The sequence below is a fragment of the Carcharhinus amblyrhynchos genome, chromosome 6, assembly GCF_965287045.1.
Source record: "Carcharhinus amblyrhynchos chromosome 6, sCarAmb.v2.hapA, whole genome shotgun sequence".
Taxonomy (NCBI): Eukaryota; Metazoa; Chordata; class Chondrichthyes; order Carcharhiniformes; family Carcharhinidae; genus Carcharhinus; species Carcharhinus amblyrhynchos.
Genome location: NC_137329.1, coordinates 44849625 through 44869453, shown reverse-complemented (window position 1 = coordinate 44869453; position 19829 = coordinate 44849625). Strand labels below are relative to the sequence as shown.

The 19829-nt window shown below is 41.7% G+C and overlaps 1 protein-coding gene across 1 annotated transcript in view; it reads right to left on the bottom strand.

The window, feature by feature from the left end:
- LOC145344456 (circularly permutated Ras protein 1-like) overlaps nt 1–3574 on the bottom strand; it is a 64100-nt gene extending 60526 nt beyond the window's left edge. The window contains exon 1 of the mRNA XM_080191596.1: nt 3433–3574. The gene's annotated coding sequence lies outside the window, so the exon portion shown is untranslated. The remainder of the gene's footprint in view (nt 1–3432) is intronic.
- Nucleotides 3575–19829: the final 16255 nt, after the last annotated feature.

Genomic DNA, 19829 nt, shown 5'->3' with positions numbered 1-19829 from the left:
CCACCCCCACAATATCTGTGATTCCAAAAGTGTGTGGCAAGACTGTATTCCTCTAAATAAGTTAGGACAGTAAACCTAGTTAATTTAACTTGTAAATAAATCATCAATCCATTATTGTGTTAAGTAGGATAAAACAGTTGTCATTTATTACTTAAGATCTACCAGCAGAACAAAAATGTAGCAACATTTTTAAAAATATGACTGGAATAATAAATGTAATTGAGTCAAATAATCACACAGAACAGGATATTTTAAATCTGGTAGTGCATAATGAAACAGAATTATTTTGTAATTTTATAGTGAAGGAATGACTTAGGAAGAGTGATCATAATATGAAACAATTTCATATTAAGTTTGAGACTAATGTGGAACCAGTGAACTAGTATATTTGGATTTTCAGAAGGTATTTGGTAAGGTGCCACATAAGGAATTAGAATACAAAATTAGGGCTCATGGGATTGGTGGTAATATATTAAACTGAGTTGCGAATTTGTTAATGGACAGAAAAACGAGATGGGGAATAAACTAGTCATTTTCCGATGGCAGGGTATAACTATTAGACTACTTGAAAGATCGGTGCTTGGGCCTGTTTACAATCTATATTGTTGCGGGGACCATAGATAAATTATCCAAGTTGGCTGTCAATACAGAGCTCGGTGGGAGATGGGTATGGTGTAGGAGTTTTCAACGGGTTAAGTGAGTGGGAAAACAGGTAGCAGATGAAATATAATGCAAGAAAATGTGAGGTTATTCATTTTGATAGGACGAGTAGAAAAACTGAACTTTTTAATTGCTGAGAATATTAAATGTTGGTGTTCAGAGGCATTTAGGCACCCAAATGTGAAAAACAGAAAGTTAATTTGCAGGTATGGCAATTAAGGAGGCAAATAGTATGTTAATCTTTATGGCAAATCAATTGGAATATAGAAGTAAGGGAGTCTTGCTGTGAATATGTAGCTCTTCTTGAAATCACACCTGGTGTACTCAGTACAGTTTTGTTCTCTTTACCCAAAGAAAGATATATTTGCCTCAGAGAGGGTGCAACAAAGATTCACTGGGTTAGTTCCCAAGATGACAGAGATATGAAGCAGAGTTGACCAATATAAGTGTAGGAGAATGAGATATGATCTCATTGGAATGTATAACATTCTTAAAGAATGGATGCTGAGAGGCTCTTTTACCTGGATCGGTATTCTAGAACTAAGGGGCATAATCTCAGGATTAAGCAGTCAACTATTTAGGACTACGATGGGCTGAAATTTTCTCACTAGAGATTGGCGAATCTTAAAATTTTCTACCCCAGAGGGCTATCGGTATTCAGCCATTGGATATATTTAAAGCTGTGACCACTTCGGCGCTGAGGGAATCAAGGGATGCTGGGGAGGTGAAGTTTTTAAATGAAGTTGAGGGACTGGATGAAGTACTGATCCTATTTCTTATGTTCTTATGGTGAAGGACTCAAATAGCAGGTTACACATGTTAGAAATGAGGAATAGAAAGGAAATTGAAGTGAAATCTTTTCACTAAAGGAGATTGGTGCAATGAGTTGAGAAGTCATTGAAGTGAGCAGCATAAATGGGTTCATGAGGCAATTAGATGTACTTCCTGGAGAGATAAGGAATTGAGGAAATGGCAGGAAGGGGAAAGGTGGCGGTGTTCTGTCACAAAGAGATGGAATTGTTGAGCCTTATGTTAACTTCATAAATTTCATTGTCTTTATTAATTTAAGGTAGCCAGGCAATACAAAAATCCATCAGGAATTAATATTGAGGACCCATCCTATGTAAGGAAATCTTAATTATTAAACATATTTCTACCAGTTGATAAAAACTACATTCCAGGAACGATTGAGTGACAATCAGAGCCTCACTCTAATATTCTAAAGTCATCCTTACTGCATATGCAGTTGCATGTTTGTTACGCCTTCATTTCTAATTTAGGTTCAATGCATTCCTTTATAACGTTCAGTGATTTTACTGCTGATATGGTTTGTGAACTAGAGTGCTCAATTAGAGGTCCATGAACTATAACTGGTCTTCTCCCCTTTGTATGAAAGGATGCTGCTGTCCACTAACAGGTCCATTGATTCAATAATGGGATAAACTCTGGCACTTTCCACCTTCCAATCAACCTTGGCCAATCTTGGGAATCGCAAAGACATGCATCCTGAAAGCCACCACATTGACATGCATTTGACAGTACAAGCACTACAAACTACTCCCAAATTTGTCAGTGCAAGAAATCTCATCGCCTATAATGGTAATGGTAATGTAATAGTTAAATTGGTGGTGTGTCACAGTTCACTTAAGGATTGCAAGTTGCTGTGGCAAAATCTTCTTCTCCATGCATGTTATAGTCTGGAACTATGAACAGTAATAATAGAGGCTCCAACTTTCTTTTCACAGCTGACCAGGAATCCCTCCCATTCTTTGCACCTGTCATTGATATTTGTCAAAAGGATTTGCACATTGATATTTAATCTACTTGGCCAGGTCTGAATACACCTTCCTTGGCCATCCTAGGATGGGTCTCAAACCTGGAGCGCTGGCTCAGAGACAGGGACACTATCCACTGCACCACAGGACCACCTAGAGTTATGTTACAGAGTCATTCATGAGGGGCCCAGACAGATTATATGATTAAATTCAACCATGGCAGTTTCAGAATTTGAAGTCACTTTTAAATAAATTGAGAAATGTGAAAAGAAAAATTCTGGTGTGAATAACATTGGCTGTAGAGCTGTCAGATTTTCATTAAAAACTAGTTCACTAGTAGCCTTTAGGGTCGTAAAACTTATATTCTTATTTGTTTTGGTGATTCCAATCACATACCAACATAGTTGATGCTTAATTGTATTCTGAAAGTGATGGAGCAATCTACTCAGTCATGGGACGTGACCAGCACAATAGTGATAGGCAATAAACTAGTCAGTGACACCCAGTCCCAAAAATAAATAAAACAAAATCATTTGTTAACAGGAAATCCATCAAAACATAATTAAGTAAGTTTTCCACGTGTAGCAAAGTATTAATATGATAATGAAAGAAACATCTAAGATTTTTCTAGAAATAGCGAACAGGAGAGATTAGCATGAACTCAGTTACAATATTAAGGTACATAACAAGCACACTGGTTATTACCCCTAGCGTCTTCCCCAAGTATAACAAACTCCTCACTTTAACATTCTCTAATATCTTAGGAAATGCTTGCACTTCAAGCTTTAAAAGTGAAGCCTTATAAAATGCTTCCATACAAGAGACTGTCTCGATACATGATCTGTGTGGTTTCAAATGAAAGTCTTCACATTATATAATTGTACATTGAAAGTGCTCGCACACTACTGCTACTGATAAATCTGCTCTCCCAATTTGTGCAGAAGTGAAAAGGGGGAGGCAAAGCTTTGTCCCCAACAATAGGAAGTGATTTCTGTACCTGACAGATGAGGAAGGGTTTCTCTTATAATGAGGAGCAAAATTCCAAGGGTTTGTGTAGACATTCACTTCACAGTCCAAGAGGAGTCCTTTCACCCAATTGCAGCGTGGAACTGTGTGCGGGACAGGAAACCAGTCAATACTATCTGTACACCTTCATCAGCAACTATTTTTAACTGAGGTTTTTTTTTTCAAAAAAGACAGAGATGGTTCAGATCTGCACAGGAAACAGGAAATGTTTCATTCAATGAATCATAAACAGGAAGCTACAAGGGAGAAATTTTAAAAATCAGATTTAATGATGTTATTTTAATAAATGGCCCAATTTGAAAAAAAAATCCGAAGTGAATTAACTGTGAATGAAATTTAAATTCTATTTTTGTTGAACAGAGATTTATCTCATTTGAAGTCACAGAGTTAATTATTACAATTGCTTTCTTGATAGTGTAATGGTTGTAATATGGAACTAGAAACCGAGAAGTCATTTGTTGAAATCCCACTCTGCAAAGCTGTGAAATAGTGGTAAATAAATCTGATGGTGAGCAGAGTTGTAAAATCTCATCTAATCCACGAATGCCTGTGAAGGAAGGAAGACTGCCATCTTGACCCAGATTGATCAACCTTTAACTTCAGCCCTACTTTATTTGGTTGACAATCAGTAACCAGTCACCACAAAGTTCACTCTAGACATGTGCAGGCAACAATAGCACCCCTGCCAATAAATTCTGCAATTGATCAATTTGTCCAACTAATGATCAACAAAGAAGCAATTAAAAGGAGAAGAGTTTCCTGAACATCTTCATCCTCAACTAAGATGGAGCCTAACATGGAAGTACAAGAGATAGTTATGTTTAATCAAAATGCTGAGTGGATGATTCCTAGTTATCTTCCTCTAGAGGATTCTACTGTACCAGTGCGCAATTAATTAAGGAGGAAAGGGACACTAACATTGTCATGTCTGTAGTGCTTAAGACAAGTTTTCCAAAGCCAGCTAACCACCTAGTCAAGTTTTTCCAGTACAGCTAGGACACCAATGCACCTCTGGCAATACAGTGCTCCCTTAAGTACTGCCTAGATTATGGCCTGTGGTCATTTGCAACTAGATATAACCATGATCTGGGCACAAACAAACAAATGGGCTTAAAAGGTAATTGAATTCTAGAAGTAAGTTAGTTCTGAACATAGTTATAATGCACCCAAGTTTCCTTGATCTTTATTTTCCACCCATCAAATCATTTACTTTCCACCCATTGGGTGGCATGGTGGCACAGTGGTCAGCACGGCTGCTTCACAGCACCAGAGATCTAGGTTTGATTCTCACCTTGGGTCACTGTCTGTGTAGAAGTTTGCACATTCTCCCTGTATCTGCTTGGGTTTGCTCTGGGTGCGCTGGTTTCCTTCCATGGTCTGGAAGCCATGCTGGTTAGGTGCATTGACCAAAACAGGCACTGGAGTGTGGCGATGAGGGGATTTTCACAGTAACTTAATTGCAGTGTTAATGTAAGCTTACTTGTGACTAATAAATAAACTTTTTCAAACTCTCTGTTGGAATCAATGCCTGCTCAAAACAGTGGCCAATCCCAGTTATAAAATGTGAAAGTACCGTGGAGGGCCTCACGCACCCCAGCAAAAATCACTTTGTGGCCAGAGATCTGAGTGAGGGGGCCAAATGCAATTTGATCCAGGGGAACCCCCTTTGAGAGTCCAGCTCCTCACAGCAGTGTAATCTGAATCACACCCAGCAAGGACATAAACCTGATTAGTATATTGAAATCTCTATTTAAATATTTATTTCCAGGTTTTGGCTGGATTCACCCGTTCCCGGTATTCACTGATCCATCAATGCAACGGGATGCCAGCAGGAATGACTACTGGTCTTTACTAATGGAGGCCAGGGATGAAGGCCACATTGGGAGGCTTGGAGGCCATTGGAGCCCCCGGGTGGTCACTGGCCTGGCAATTCCTGTGGCACCCTGGCAATACCAACAAGTCACGGGGTGGGCCTGAAGGGGATGGGCCTGAAGAGGTGGGGTCTGAAGGGGCAACGGCCTTTAGGCAAGCCCACAAGGGGCTGGGGCTTTTGATACTGGCAATTGGGGAAGGGGGTTCAGATGATGCCAACGATTAAAGGGGGTAGGGGGCTTTGATGCCAGTGGTGAGGGCCATAAAGGTTAATCTGAGATCATAATGCCCTTTACAAACTGTGCCCCGAGGTGCAGACATTGCTCCCCCCGCCCCACCACAAAAAATGACTAAGTGGGGGAGAACCGCACCATGTTTCCCACTTAGTCTTTTTTTGGAGAATTGCGCCCCTTGTTATACCTACTCGGGCCTCTTTCAACATTATGCCCAGATCTTCATGCACTGATCTTCTGATCTTCTAATTGCAATTTACTTTTAGCGTTTGAAGAAATGTTAATCTCTGAGACTTGCCCTCTATATTCTTATTTTTAACTGATTTTAATGGCGTAAGGAAACAATGCAATAGAATTTGATGGATTTCTCCAATTGTAAGTTATTGAATACTCAATATGGCTGATGTGAATGACTGATGGCTAAATTAGTTGAAATTTTCAGGATTCAAAGCAGAAAGTAACTGGTATGGGATCGGAATTTCCTTGTACCCCGATTATTTATGCTGATTTAGGCTCATTCATATCTGAGCTGAAGTTTGGGCAGATTCTAATGAGCTTGCGAAGGCACTTGGGTGGAACATTGAGAAATTGGCAACGCTACTGGGTGCAGAACCTGGGTCACCATCAGGTTGGAAATTCCAAGCCTATCAAATTATGGAGTGAGGAGGAAGCCAGGCTTTATGTAGAGCTCTGGAGGTTGAGTGGTGACAGAGAACTCAGTTGGCAGAGGTGAGAAAAAAGTTATGCGTCAGGCAACAAACTGTTGCATTCTGAGCAGGAAGTCGTGGCTTTGTTGAATTTATGTGTGAACGTGGACTCTTAAGAAAGCTCAAAGCCGCAGTATTCTCAGAAAAAAAAGTCTCATTATCACGTTAGCAGATTGTTCAGGAAAGTCCCAGAGATTGTTAACAGAGGGCAAAATGTGAATGACTTCAGCAAAATCTCACCCAGATTTTGGAGGCAACAACCGCAGCCTCCAAGCTGTGTGGAAATTGCTCACCAGGTTTGTTTCTCAGCAGCTGAGCAGTGTAACATGCCGTGCTGTCTCCACCTTTACAGCTCGTGTGTGAATGACCTCACAGCCAATGTAGGCTCCAAATCAAAAAGCCAAGAGGCCCAATGTGATTCTCAATTCCATCCCCCCCAAGAAAATCTCAGTGCCTTCGTTTATCAAAAGGTTGAAATGAAACTGTTTCAGGAAAGAGAAAGTAGATTCGAATTACTAAAGGGAGAGAGAACAAATGAAAAATTAAAAGAAACAGCCAGAAAGAAAGACAAATGACACAGGGAGGCAGACAGATGTAGAACAACAGAATGTGAAGTAGGCATCGAGACTAAAAGGGGAATATACAAAGAGAGGGAACTGACAGAGAGGAAGCTGGACAGATATAACGAAATATAGTGAATCAGATACAGAGAAGGAGAGATATAGGGAAGGAGTCCGAGGTATAGGATGGGGAACAAGGGAAAGACAGAGAGAAGGAAAAAAATATGGACAGAGCAAGAGACAAAAACAGAATTGCTTTTAGCAGATCTTCACACCCATATACTGTTTCTTCCCCTTTGGGAAATAGTGGGGAAGTGGTGGGCGGATTTCTGAGTTGTCTATCAGCCTGTTGAACCACATTGAATGTTTCGGTGTCCTAGAATTGGACTCAAACCCAGGGCTTCTGGTTCAGTGGTAGGGGTGTTACTACCAAGCCACAACATCTCGTGAAAGCAGAGTGAAAATGAAGCAAACTTAACAGTTTAACATTGGTGCTAAGAAACTAATAGGAAGCCAAACTAAAGGCGAGAATAGAAGAACATCAAGGATGCAATTTAGAACATAGGACATAGAACACTACAGCACAAACAGGCCCTTCAGCCCACAAGTTGCACCGATCATATCCATACCTACTAGGCCATAGAACTATCTGTAACTCCCAATCCCATTAAATCCCATATACTCATCCAGAAGTCTTTTAAAAGACCCCAGCGAGTTCGCATCTACCACCACCGACAGCAGCCAATTCCACTCACTCACCACTCTGAGTGAAAAACTTACCCCTAACATCTCCTCTGTACTGTTTCTAAAATTTTCTCAGTTCTCTGTCCCACCACAAGGCTTAGCAGTATTGTGTGCCTTTTCTTTCAATTTGACACTGCCCGAAATTGCCTTAATTAGCCACAGATAGTACATCCCTCTGATAGATTCTTGTTTCCTCAATGGAATAGATCTTTGTTGAAAGTTATGAAATATCTCCTTAAATTCTGCCATTGCTTCTCTACTGTTTTCCCACTCTATTTTAACTAACTCAGTCTTCATACTGATGTAAAAGTCTTTATTTAAATTTAGGACAACAGACATGGACCCACATTCCTCACTCTGAAATGGAAGGTGAAATTCTATCTCGCCTTAAGGATCCTTTACTTTGAGATCTTTAATTAATCCTCTCTCATTACAAGTCCAAAACAATCTACTCCCTGGTAGGTTCCAGAAAGTATTTTTCTAAGAAGCCTTATTCAAAGCTGGGCACCGTACCTTCAGAAGAACATACTGACGCTGGAGGGGGTGTCGCATAGATTCACCAGAAGGTTACGAGGGCTTTAAGAGTTTGAAAGCTGGCTTTTATTTCCTTGACTTCTAAGTATTGAGGAGTGGTCGACTCAAGGGGGTTAGATCGATCCGATTAGGGGGCAATTAGGAAGGAACTCCTCCCTCTGGGGAAAGTCCAAGATAAAGAGAATTAAGCATTAAATGAAAGCTAGGCTGATAGGGAACACTTCCATATAAATGGGCAATGGAAAACTAGAGTTCTCTCCCACAAAAAGTGGATGCTGCGTTATGTTCTATTCATCACTCTGCCCAAAGTACATTTCTTCCTCCTCCCACCATCAGTATATCTACACACAAACCTGTTCCTAAATGCAATGTTCCTCGCACTAAAACACAGAGATTGGGTCTTAACTAAGAGTTTCAACTACCTACTAAACACCTGTTCAGAGCTCCAGCAGGTCCCCAATGTTGATCCTATTCATGCTTCCAAGCTGTTCGACCAACATGTAATCTGTTTCAATGCAGTTGGATTTGCTGCAATATGAAAGATAGAATCAGATTTTATCTTTCAGCCGTTTCCCTACCCAGCTTACCATTTCTTAGACATAATTCAAAGTGGCACACAGATGGAGACTATATATAAAGATGACCCAGAATGACTTTCCCTGTGGATAGGAAATTCATTCCAAGAGAAGGTCCGGCACAGTAACATACACAAAGGGAAAGAGAGGAGCCAGCAACTGGCCTTTGGCAGTTATAGGAATTCCATTCAATCCACTATGGCCATTCGCAGAAACTCACGGGCTGAAGGGCAATTTAAAGGACACACACCTGACGTATGCGTGATTCCTCTCTTAGCTGTCTTCAAGCCTCAGTGAACATGTCATCCAGTCCCTGCCGACTTCCCTTATAGGTTTCGAGTTCTGTGGACACATCCAGTTTCACCAGCTCCAGATGTTGCTGCTTTTACTGGTTGAAGAACTGGTGGGAGTATGGCATCACTTCCATTTGGGAAGGCTGATTGGGTTTAAGTGCTCATAAGGCAGTAACTAGCCAGCATTGGGCCTTCCCTGGGGTCATTAATCCTGCCCCCGAGAGCTGCCATTGAATCAGTGGCCAGTGGCTTTCCATTGCCTGTCAGTGAGCGGCACTGCTGCTGGTAACATACCCATCATGATGTGGAGATGCCGGCGTTGGACTGGGATAAACACAATAAGAAGTCTCACAACACCAGGTTAAAGTCCAACTAATTTATTTGATAGTAAACTCACAAGCTTTCGAGGTTTGCCCCTTCATCGGGTCACCTGACAAAGGGGCAAACCCTGAAAGCTTGTGAGTTTACTATTAAATAAATTGGTTGGACTTTAACCTGGTGTTGTGAGACTTCTTACTGTGGTAACATACCCACCAGACGCTTAGGATCAACAAGGGACATGGGACACAAAGTGTGTGAGGGCAGAGAGGGAGTCAATGGCTGGCGGGAGGAGACCAGAAGGAAAGGCAAAAGCCTGATCAGGCTTTTAGTGCCTTTGAACAAGGAAAACCCCCTCGCCAACCCCCACCACAACCAAACCATGCCCCCCTCCCTCCAAAATCCCCATATATAGCAAGCAAACCAAATAAAGTTTGCTTTTTGGGCTCCCCCTGTGGTGACTCCTCCATTTGCCACTGACAGCGATTAGTGTCTGGGTGGGAAAACGGTCCATGAGCCTACCCGCTCTGGGTCTTAACTGGACGGAGATAGGAAGGTGGCAGTCCTCACCCTGCACTCTCCTCAATTAATTAAGTGGCCCCTGCCTCCAAACTCTGCTGGGTGTGCATTAAATTCTGCTCCTAAATATAAAAAATATACTAATGAATAATCAGCATGGATTTCAAAAGGAAAACTTTTGTTTGACCAACCTCATTGAATCTTTTGATAAGGTTACAAGGAGACTAGATAATGGTCACACAGTAGATGTAATTTATTGGGATTTTTAAAATGTCTTCAAGAAGGTGCCCCATAATTGCCTGATGAATAAGATCAGTCAATGTGGAGCCAGTGACAGAAAGGATTGCTACCTGGCTTCCAGAGAGAAAGCAGAAAGTGGGGTTCAGGGGTAATTATTCAGGCTGGCAGATGGTGGGGAGTTGTGTTCCACAAGGCTCAGTGCTGGGAATGCCACTGTTCACAATTTACATTCATAATTTGCATGTTGGAATCAAAATGCCATTTCTAAATTTGTGGGGGTGGTGTGGGGGGGAGGTGGTAATGGTCAATACTGAGGAGGACAGCTACAAATTACAGGAGCTTATTAATGAACAAGCAGAATGGCTAAATGTGAAATACAACACTTTGGTAGGAAGAATAAGGAGGTCACTTATTACTTGGAAGTTACAGGTCTCGGTGGGGCAGAAGAACAAAGGGACTTCAGAGCACAAAATAAGTTTGTCTAATTTGTCAGATAAGACGTTGTTGTATTTTCTTTACAATTCTGCACTCACCCTGGCCACACTTGAAAAATTGCAGCCCAATTCAATTAGATTTTTTTCAGCAAAATTCTGGGAGCTAGATAGACTGCTGCCATAGTTCACAGGTATTGTTGTGGTGGCTTTTACCTTTATTGTTTTTCCTGTGTACATCGTCAACTTGGCAGAAGTCTCTAAATTCAATGGTTGGACACCCTCTCTCAGGTACTAAAATGCTTGCCAATCACAGTGGCTGATGCCCTTGTATCCAAAGAACAAAGATAAGTACAGCACAGGAACAGACCTTTGGCCCTCCGAGTCTGCACTGATCATGTCTGCCTAAACTAAAATCGTATGCACTTATGGAGTCCATATCCTACCATTCCCATCCTATTCATGTATTTGTCCAGATACCTCTCTAAATGCTGCTATCGTATCTGCTTCCAAAACCTCTCCGGACAGTGCATTCCAGCCATTCACCATCCTCTGTGTAAAAAACTTGCCTCGCACATCTCCTCTAAACATTTCCCCATGCATCTTAAACCTATGTCCCCTTGCATTTGACTTTTCTACCCTAAGAAAGAGCGTCTGACTATCCACTCTCTCCATGCCACTCACAATCTTGTAAACATCTATCAGGTCACCCCTCAACCTCCGTCGTTCCAATGAGAACAAACCAAATTTATCTAACTTCTCCTCATAGCTAATACCCTCCAGACTAGGCAACATCCTGGTAAACTCTTCTGTACCGTCTCCAAAGCATCCATATCCTTCTGGTAGTGCGGCAACCAGAATTTACAGAATATTCTAAATGAAGCCTAACTAAGGTTCTATACAGCTGCTGTGTGACTTTTTTTTATACTCAATGCCGCAGCCGATAAAGGCAAGCATGTTATTTGCCTTCTTGAGTACCTTCTCCACCTGCGTTGCCACTTTCAGTACACTTTCAGTGTACGCTCAGATCTTTCTGCCCGTCAATGCTCCTAAGGGTTCTGCCATTTACTGTTCAATTCTTACATGCTTTGGACCTTCCAAAATGCATTATCTCACACTTGTCTGGATTAAACTCCATCTGCCATTTCTCTGCTCAAGTCTCCAACTGGTATCTTTCTTGCTGTATTCTCTGGCAATCCTCTTTACTATCCACAACTCCACCAATTTTTGTATCATCTGCGAACTTACTAATCAGACCAACTACATCCACTTCCATATTAAGAGGGTTCCCATTTACCCAGAGCATAATGGGTCTAGCTTGCCTATTTTTAGACTAAAGAGAGCGTGAATACCACATTCTTCCACCTTGTATGCTTGTAGTATCTTGGTTGCTCAGTTAGTTACTCAATGACCATGACTCAGCTCTGCATTGCTTTATCAAATATCTTCTATTGTGACAATAATAACACTCAGTTTCCTTAAATTTACATGATTCAGGAATGTGGTTATCTCCACATTGGTAACCTTCCATTTTAAGAGTCATTGTTGGATTGCCTTTGCTCTATCTTAGTACTCTTTGGGTGACTAGAATTGTTTCTTGCTTTGTAGGCTTTGGCACCACAGCTGGCTGCATGTTCCCACCCTCGTAACCAGCCCCATATTGTGTGCACTGCAGCTCTTGTGCATTTTTTTCAGCGCTTTCCATGGCCAGTGCTATCACCATTGCTCATTTAAAACCTATATTGATTTCTGCATCATTGCTCACACCACAGATTAGCCAATTCCTTAACATATCATTTAAGGTCACTCCAAAATCACAATACCCAATAATTGCTGCAGTTTAGCAATGTGAGTCACGATTGATTCACCCAGGACTTTCATCCTTGAATTAAATTTGAGTCTCTGGACTATGGTTGAGGTTAAAAATAACCCTTCACTAAATCCACAAGCTCAGTGAATGATTCGGAGTAGGCCACACTTGGGGCTATGAGACTGTGAATAATGTCATAGGTCTGAATAATACAGAACTCCCACTCACCTGACGAAGGGGCAGCACTCCAAAAGCTAGTGGCGTTTGCTACCAAATAAACCTGTTGGACTTTAACCTGGTTTTGTGAGACTTCTTACTGTGATTACCCCACTCCAAAGCTGGCATCGCCACATCATGACTGTGAGTAATGTCATAGTTTGACTTACACAGGCACTCAGGAGAATTGGTTTGTGTTTTCCCTCCTCCACTGTTTCATTTGCTTGGAAATAGAACCCCATGTATTGTGTCCCATCCTCCATGAAGGGGTCAACTAGGTCTATTCGCCCGAAGAGAAGCATTCTGGTAATTGTACTTTTTTTTTCTCAGACTTTGGTTAAAACAGGATACTCACGGGTGTCAGGCCAAAGGCAATGGCAGGGGTCATTTCTCCCCATTGCCAGATGTAATGATGGAGACTTTTCTAGTGAAACAAAAAGGGATCTATTTACATGACCATTATATGAGCTGCACGCTCGCAGTTAGTCCAAAATATCTCTACCCAGGAGAACTCCTTCCCTTGGAGTGATTCCTCACACTGGATCCCAATTGGTTGTCCAGACCATGTAACACTCAGTTGCCCTTAATAGTATAATAAATACTGTAATAGGAGCATAAAATTACAAAGAGAAAGTGATAGATTAAGTAAATTAGCATGGCCATTGTAAATGGAATTTAACATATAGGGCCATCCATTTTGGACCAATTCATCCATCTTTTGTTCCTCTATTTGTTCTGCTACCATCCCCTTTCACCTTGTACTATTAACCCTTTTTTCATTTAATAACAGACAGTTAAATGATATCAACCCAACAGTGAATATAATCCATGCAAAAAATAGTGGAAAAAAGTGCTACTTCACTTGAATGTACAAGCCATTCAATAATAAGATGGATGATCTAATAGTACAGATGGAGTTTTACTTCTGAGCAGCCTGTCGGTAAATCTGCTTTGAGGTGTGAAGGATATGAGAACAAAACCATGTTGGCAGTTGTCTTATGTAAAGTTAAAGCATATGGGATTGCAGGTAATGTCTTGAGATGGATAGAAAGCAGATAGGAAGCAAAGAATTGGCATAAATGGGATTTTTTCTAAGAAGTCTCACAGCACCAGGTTAAAGTCCAACAGGTTTATTTGGTAGCAAAAGCCACTAGCTTTCAGAGCGCTGCTCCTTCATCAGGTGAGTGGGGAGTTCTGATCACAAACAGGGCCTATAAAGGCACACATTCAGTTTAGTTCTCATTCTCTCCTGGGCACAGGGAGGATGAGAAACAGCCACAGGGTGAATGAGAAACAGACTCAGGGAGAATGAGAACAGACACAGCGAGGATGAGAAACAGGCACAGGGAGAATGAGAAACAGGCACAGGGAGAATGAGAAACAGGCACAGGGAGAATGAGAAACAGGCACAGGGAGAATGAGAAACAGACTCAGGGAGAATGAGAAACAGACTCAGGGAGAATGAGAACAGACATAGGGAGAATGAGAAACAGACACAGGGAGAATGAGAACAGACTCAGGGATAATGAGAAACAGACACAGGGAGAATGAGAACAGACACAGGGAGAATGAGAAACAGGCACAGGGAGAATGAGAAACAGGCACAGGGAGAATGAGAAACAGACTCAGGGAGAATGAGAAACAGACTCAGGGAGAATGAGAAACAGACACAGGGAGAATGAGAACAGACTCAGGGATAATGAGAAACAGACACAGGGAGAATGAGAACAGACACAGGGAGGATGAGAACAGACACAGGGAGAATGAGAAACAGACACAGGGATAAAAAGAACAGACTCAGGGAGAATGAGAACAGACACAGGGATAATGAGAAACAGACTCAGGGAGAATGAGGACAGACACAGGGAGAATGAGAAACAGGCACAGGGAGAATGAGAAACTGGCACAGGGAGAATGAGAAACAGACTCAGGGAGAATGAGGACAGACATAGGGAGAATGAGAAACAGACACAGGGAGAATGAGAACAGACTCAGGGATAATGAGAAACAGACACAGGGAGAATGAGAACAGACACAGGGAGAATGAGAACAGACACAGGGAGGATGAGAAACAGACACAGGGAGAATGAGAAACAGACTCAGGGAGAATGAGGACAGACACAGGGGGAATGAGAAACAGGCACAGGGAGGATGAGAAACAAACACAGGGAGAATGAGAAACAGAGTCAGGGAGAATGAGAACAGACACAGGGAATCATAGAATAATAGAGTCATAGAAGTTTACAGCATAGAAACAGGCCCTTCGCTCCAACTTGTCCATGCCGCCTTTTTTTTAAAAAACCTTAAGCTAAACCCAATTGTCCGCATTTGGCCCATATCCCACTGTACCCACCTTACCCATGTAACTATCTAAATGCTTTTTAAAAGATAAAATTGTATCTGACTCTACTACTACTACCTTTGGCAGCTTGTTCTAGCCACTCACCACCCTCTGTGTGAAAAAATTGCCCCTCTGGACACTTTTGTATCTCTCTCCTCTCACCTTAAACCCATGCCTCTAGTTTTAGACACTCCTACCTTTGGGAAAAGATGTTGACTATCTACCTTATCTATGCCCCTCTATAAGATCACCCCTCAGCCTCCTACGCTCCTGAGAAAAAGTCCCAGTCTATTCAGCCTGTCCATATAACTCAATCCATCAAGTCCTGGTAGCATCCTAGTAAATCTTTTCTGCACTCTTTCTAGTTTAATAATATTCTTTTTATAATAGGGTGATCAAAATTGCACACAGTATTCCAAGTATGGCCTTACCAAAGTCTTGTACAACTTCAACAAGACGTCCCAACTCCTTTATTCAATGTTCTGACCGATGAAACCAAGCATGCCAAATGCCTTCTTCACCACTCTGTCCACTTGTGACTCTACTTTCAAGGAGCTATGAACATGTACCCCTGGATCTCTTTGTTCTGCAACTCTCCCCAACACCCTACCATTAACTGAGTTAGTCTTGCCCTGATTCAATCTACCAAAATGCATCACCTCCCATTTGTCTAAATTAAACTCCATCTGCCATTTGTAAGTCCACTGGCCCAATTGATCAAGATCCCACTGCAATTGGGAGAATGAGAACAGACATAGAGAGAGTGAGAAACAGGCACAGGCAGAATGAGAACAGACACAGGGAAAATGAGAACAGACACAGTGAGAATGAGAAACAGATAGGGAGAATGAGAGCAGACATAGGGAGAATGAGAAATAGACACAGGGAGAATGAGAAACAGATACAATATGAGATGCCAAGATACAGAAATTTAGAGGAAGGTAAAGAAAACATAGAAACATAGAAGATAGGAACAGGAGGAGGCCATTTGTCCCTTTGAGCCTGCTCCGCCATTCATTAAGATCATGGCTGATCATCCAACTTAGTAGCCTAATACTGCTTTCTCCCCATAACCTTTGATCCCATTCACCCCCAGTGCTTTATCTAGCTGCCTCTTGAATACATTCAATGTTTTGGCATCAACTACTTTGTGATAATGAATTCCACAGGCTCACCACTATTGGTTGAAGAAATGACTCCTCATTTTCATCCTAAATGGTCTACCCTGAACTCTCAGACTGTGACTGCTCATTCTGGACTCCCTACCATTGGGAATATCCTTCCTGAATCTACCCTGTCTAAGCCTGTTATAATTTTATGGGTCTCTATGAGTCTGCGCCCCCCCCCCCGCCCTCATTCTTCTGAATTCCAGCAAAAACAATCCTAATCTAGTCAACCTCTCCTCATACATCAATCCCACCGTGCCCGGATTCAGCCTGGTAATTTTTCACTGCACTTCCTCAAGAGCAAGAACATCCTTCCTTAGAAAAGGAGACTAAAACTGCACACAATACTCTAGGTGTGTGGCCTCACCAAGGCCCTGTATAGTTGCAACAATACGTCCCAGCTCCTTACTCAAAACCTCTTGCAATGAGACTGTAAAATGATGAAGATGATGGAAATGTACTTTCTAATTAACATTCTAACAGTAAACCTGCAGGAGTTGGAGTAAGCAAACATTAAAAGGGTTAATTCCATCCACTGCTGTTTGTCAAGCCTTTCCAGTTCTAAAGAATTGTATGCTGTGAAATAGACACATCCTTTAGTTCGTGGTCCACGATGATGTGTGGCTTATATGGTTTACAGGCTCTGGTAGATTAAACCTCTGAACCTCCATGCAGATTAACAAAATACTCACTGTTTCCACTACCTCAAACCTAGAATGAAAACAAACAGATAAACAAACAAACAAACAGTGATCTTTCCATTGCTCAATACTATAAAGCAGAAATATAAAATGTACACTCCCACACCCACAGATCTTTATTCTGTGAATTGCGTAAAAAGACTGTTGCACTCCAATGGCAAACAGTGCCAGACATGACTTTTGATCAATTCATACTGTCAGGGTCATGACCCAGTGAGTAAGGCCACTGACTACTGTTGTATAGACCAGAAGACCCCAGATTTCAGCCCAAGTTTGTAATGTGATAGCTGATCTTAGCCAAGGAGCAACTGGAAAATTCCTATCATTCGTGTCAAAATCTGTACACTTGTGAGGTGAAAGTTCGGTTAGAATTTCCAATCCCAGTGAGTCGGCAGTTCCTGTCTGAAGTTGCAAATGTATCAATGTTGGGTGAAGATGGGTAAGGAAACAATTCCACTGTCCATATTTTTACAATCCCCAGAGAGACCAGCAACTTTTAAAAATAAATGAACCTTTGGACAACTGACAGCAATAACCAAAGGACAAGATTTCAAGCTTTAGGACTTTTACTGTAACACACATCTGGTTCATTGGTGTCTTTTAGGAAGGAAATCTATCATCCTCACCTAGTCTGGCCTACATGTGATCCCAGATCCACAGCATTTATAAGAGATGGGCATCACTGCCTAGGCTAGCATTTATTGCCTGTCCCTAATTGCCCTAGAAAAGGAGGTAGTGAGCCACTTTCATGATCTGCTGCTGTAGATACTACTGTTAGGAAGGGGGTTCTAGGATTTTGACACTGTGGCGATGATACCTTTCCAAGTCAGGATAATGTATGGCTTGGAGGGGAATTTCAAGATGATGTGTTCCCATATATCTGCTGCCATTGTCCTTCTAGATGGTAACGGTTGTGGGTTAGCAAATGTGAGGTTATCCACTTTGGCAGGAATAATAGTAGGAGGGATTACTATTTAAAGGGCAAAAAGCTGCAGCATGCTACGGTGCAGAGGGACCTGGGGGTCCTTGTGCATGAGTCACAAAAACCCAGTCTGCAGGTGCAGCAGGTGATCAGGAAGGCGAATGGGATGCTGGCCTTTATAGCGAGGGGGATAGAATATAAAAGCAGGGAGGTCTTGCTGTAACTGTACAGGACACTGGTGAGGCCGCAGCTGGAGTACTGTGTGCAGTTTTGGTTGCCACACTTGCGCAAGGATATTTTGGCCTTGGAAGGAGTGCAGAGGAGGTTCACTAGGCTGATACCGGAGATGAGGGGGTTGGACTATGAAGAGAGGCTGAATAGACTGGGTTTGTACTTGTTGGAGTTTAGAAGGATGAGGGGGGAATCTTATAGAGACGTATAAGATAATGAAGGGGATGGATAGGGTAGAGGTAGAGAGATTCTTCCCGCTCAGAAAAGACAGCAGGACTAGAGGGCACAGCCTCAAGATAAGGGGGGGGGGCGCAGTTTAGAACGGAGTTGAGGAGGAACTTCTTCACTCAAAGGGTGGTGAATCTCTGGAATTCTCTGCCCGTTGAAGTGGCGGACGCTACCTCGCTAAATATATTTAAGACACAGGTAGGTAGGTTTTTGGTAGGCAAGGGAATTAAGGGTTATGGGGAGAAAGCGGGAATGTGGAACTGAGCCACGACAGATCAGCCATGATCTTATTGAATGGCGGGGCAGGCTCGAAGGGCTAGATGGCCTACTCCTGCTCCTACTCCTATTTCTTATGTTCTTATGTTCTTAAGAACATGTTTGGAAGATAGAGCTTTAAGCATCCACAACGATTTCATGAGCACTGACTAAACACAGAATGGGGACCAAATATAAGATTCCACTATTTTGAATGGTTTATTCAACATCAGGCAGGGCTTTTCCCAACTAAGCCACTGGGACAAAAGAAGAAGATTTTTATTTTGACTATGACACGCCCAAGCAGAGGGCAAATGTGTAGGTCTGCTTTCACAGAACATAGTTAGATCATGGGAGATGTTCATGATGGAATAAATTTCAACTTTTAGTTACAGCTTTTCCCGTGAATGAAGAGAATTTCAGTGCATAACCAAATTCCTAGTGAAATGCCAGCACTTTAGGAAGCATCACCTATTAATATCAATTCATTGTCAGGGGTTGGAGGCTAGGCATGTATTCTTGGAGTGTATTAAATGAGCTGATGCCATTATTTGAAGAATAGCAGGGAAATCTCCTGATGCTTTGTTCAACATTAATTTCGCTAATAATATTAAATATTGCTGTTTGTGGGGTTCTGCTGCGCCAAACTGGCAGCTGAGTTTCCCATATTAAAAGTGATTGGACTTCAAATATACTTACTTCTAAAGTGCTTTGAGAAATCCTGATATCCTGAAATGCCCCTTACAACTGCAAGTTATTTCAAAATTTAACCCCAGTCTTCCTGATTCCGTTTATATCTTCTTCATATTTGACCCATATTTCAAAAACATGCAGTTTAGGATAGGGCCTATTTTTATCTACAAAACGGTCAATTAATTTCTATTAAAGCTTGTCAACTGAGGTAACCATTTTGATAGATCAATAGATATATGTGCCATCGAATCTGTGTATCTATTGGCATAATCTTATTCGGAACATGACATTGTGCTTTTAATCAAATCGGTGTGTGTATTAACGAATCTAATATGGACTGCAATTGATGGGCCATTTTTCTGTAATGACATACTTCAGCGGTATATTTAATGTCATTGTTTGATGTGTTCTGTCAATCTAATATTCTAATGCAGTCTACTATAAAGATCGATAAATCTACCATCTGCTATCATCAAATGTGTAGGTTTGTCAAATCCAATTACTGGAAGTGTGTATCTACTCGGATCGATCATTGTGGCTCTTTTTAAAAGTTTACTTCAGGTTGTACTGTTCAATTGCTTAATTCGGTGTACTCATCTATATAATTTCATTTAAATCAAGATTTTTCAACCGCACCTTCGGCAGGTGTACCCACTATCCATGGGTCTCTGAGCTTTCTCATCCATCAACCCATGCGCCCGAACGGAAATAAAAACGCTAACAGGATCACGTCTCACTTGCCTCTTCCGAGATGTGTGGCCGACTCCAGCCAAATCGAA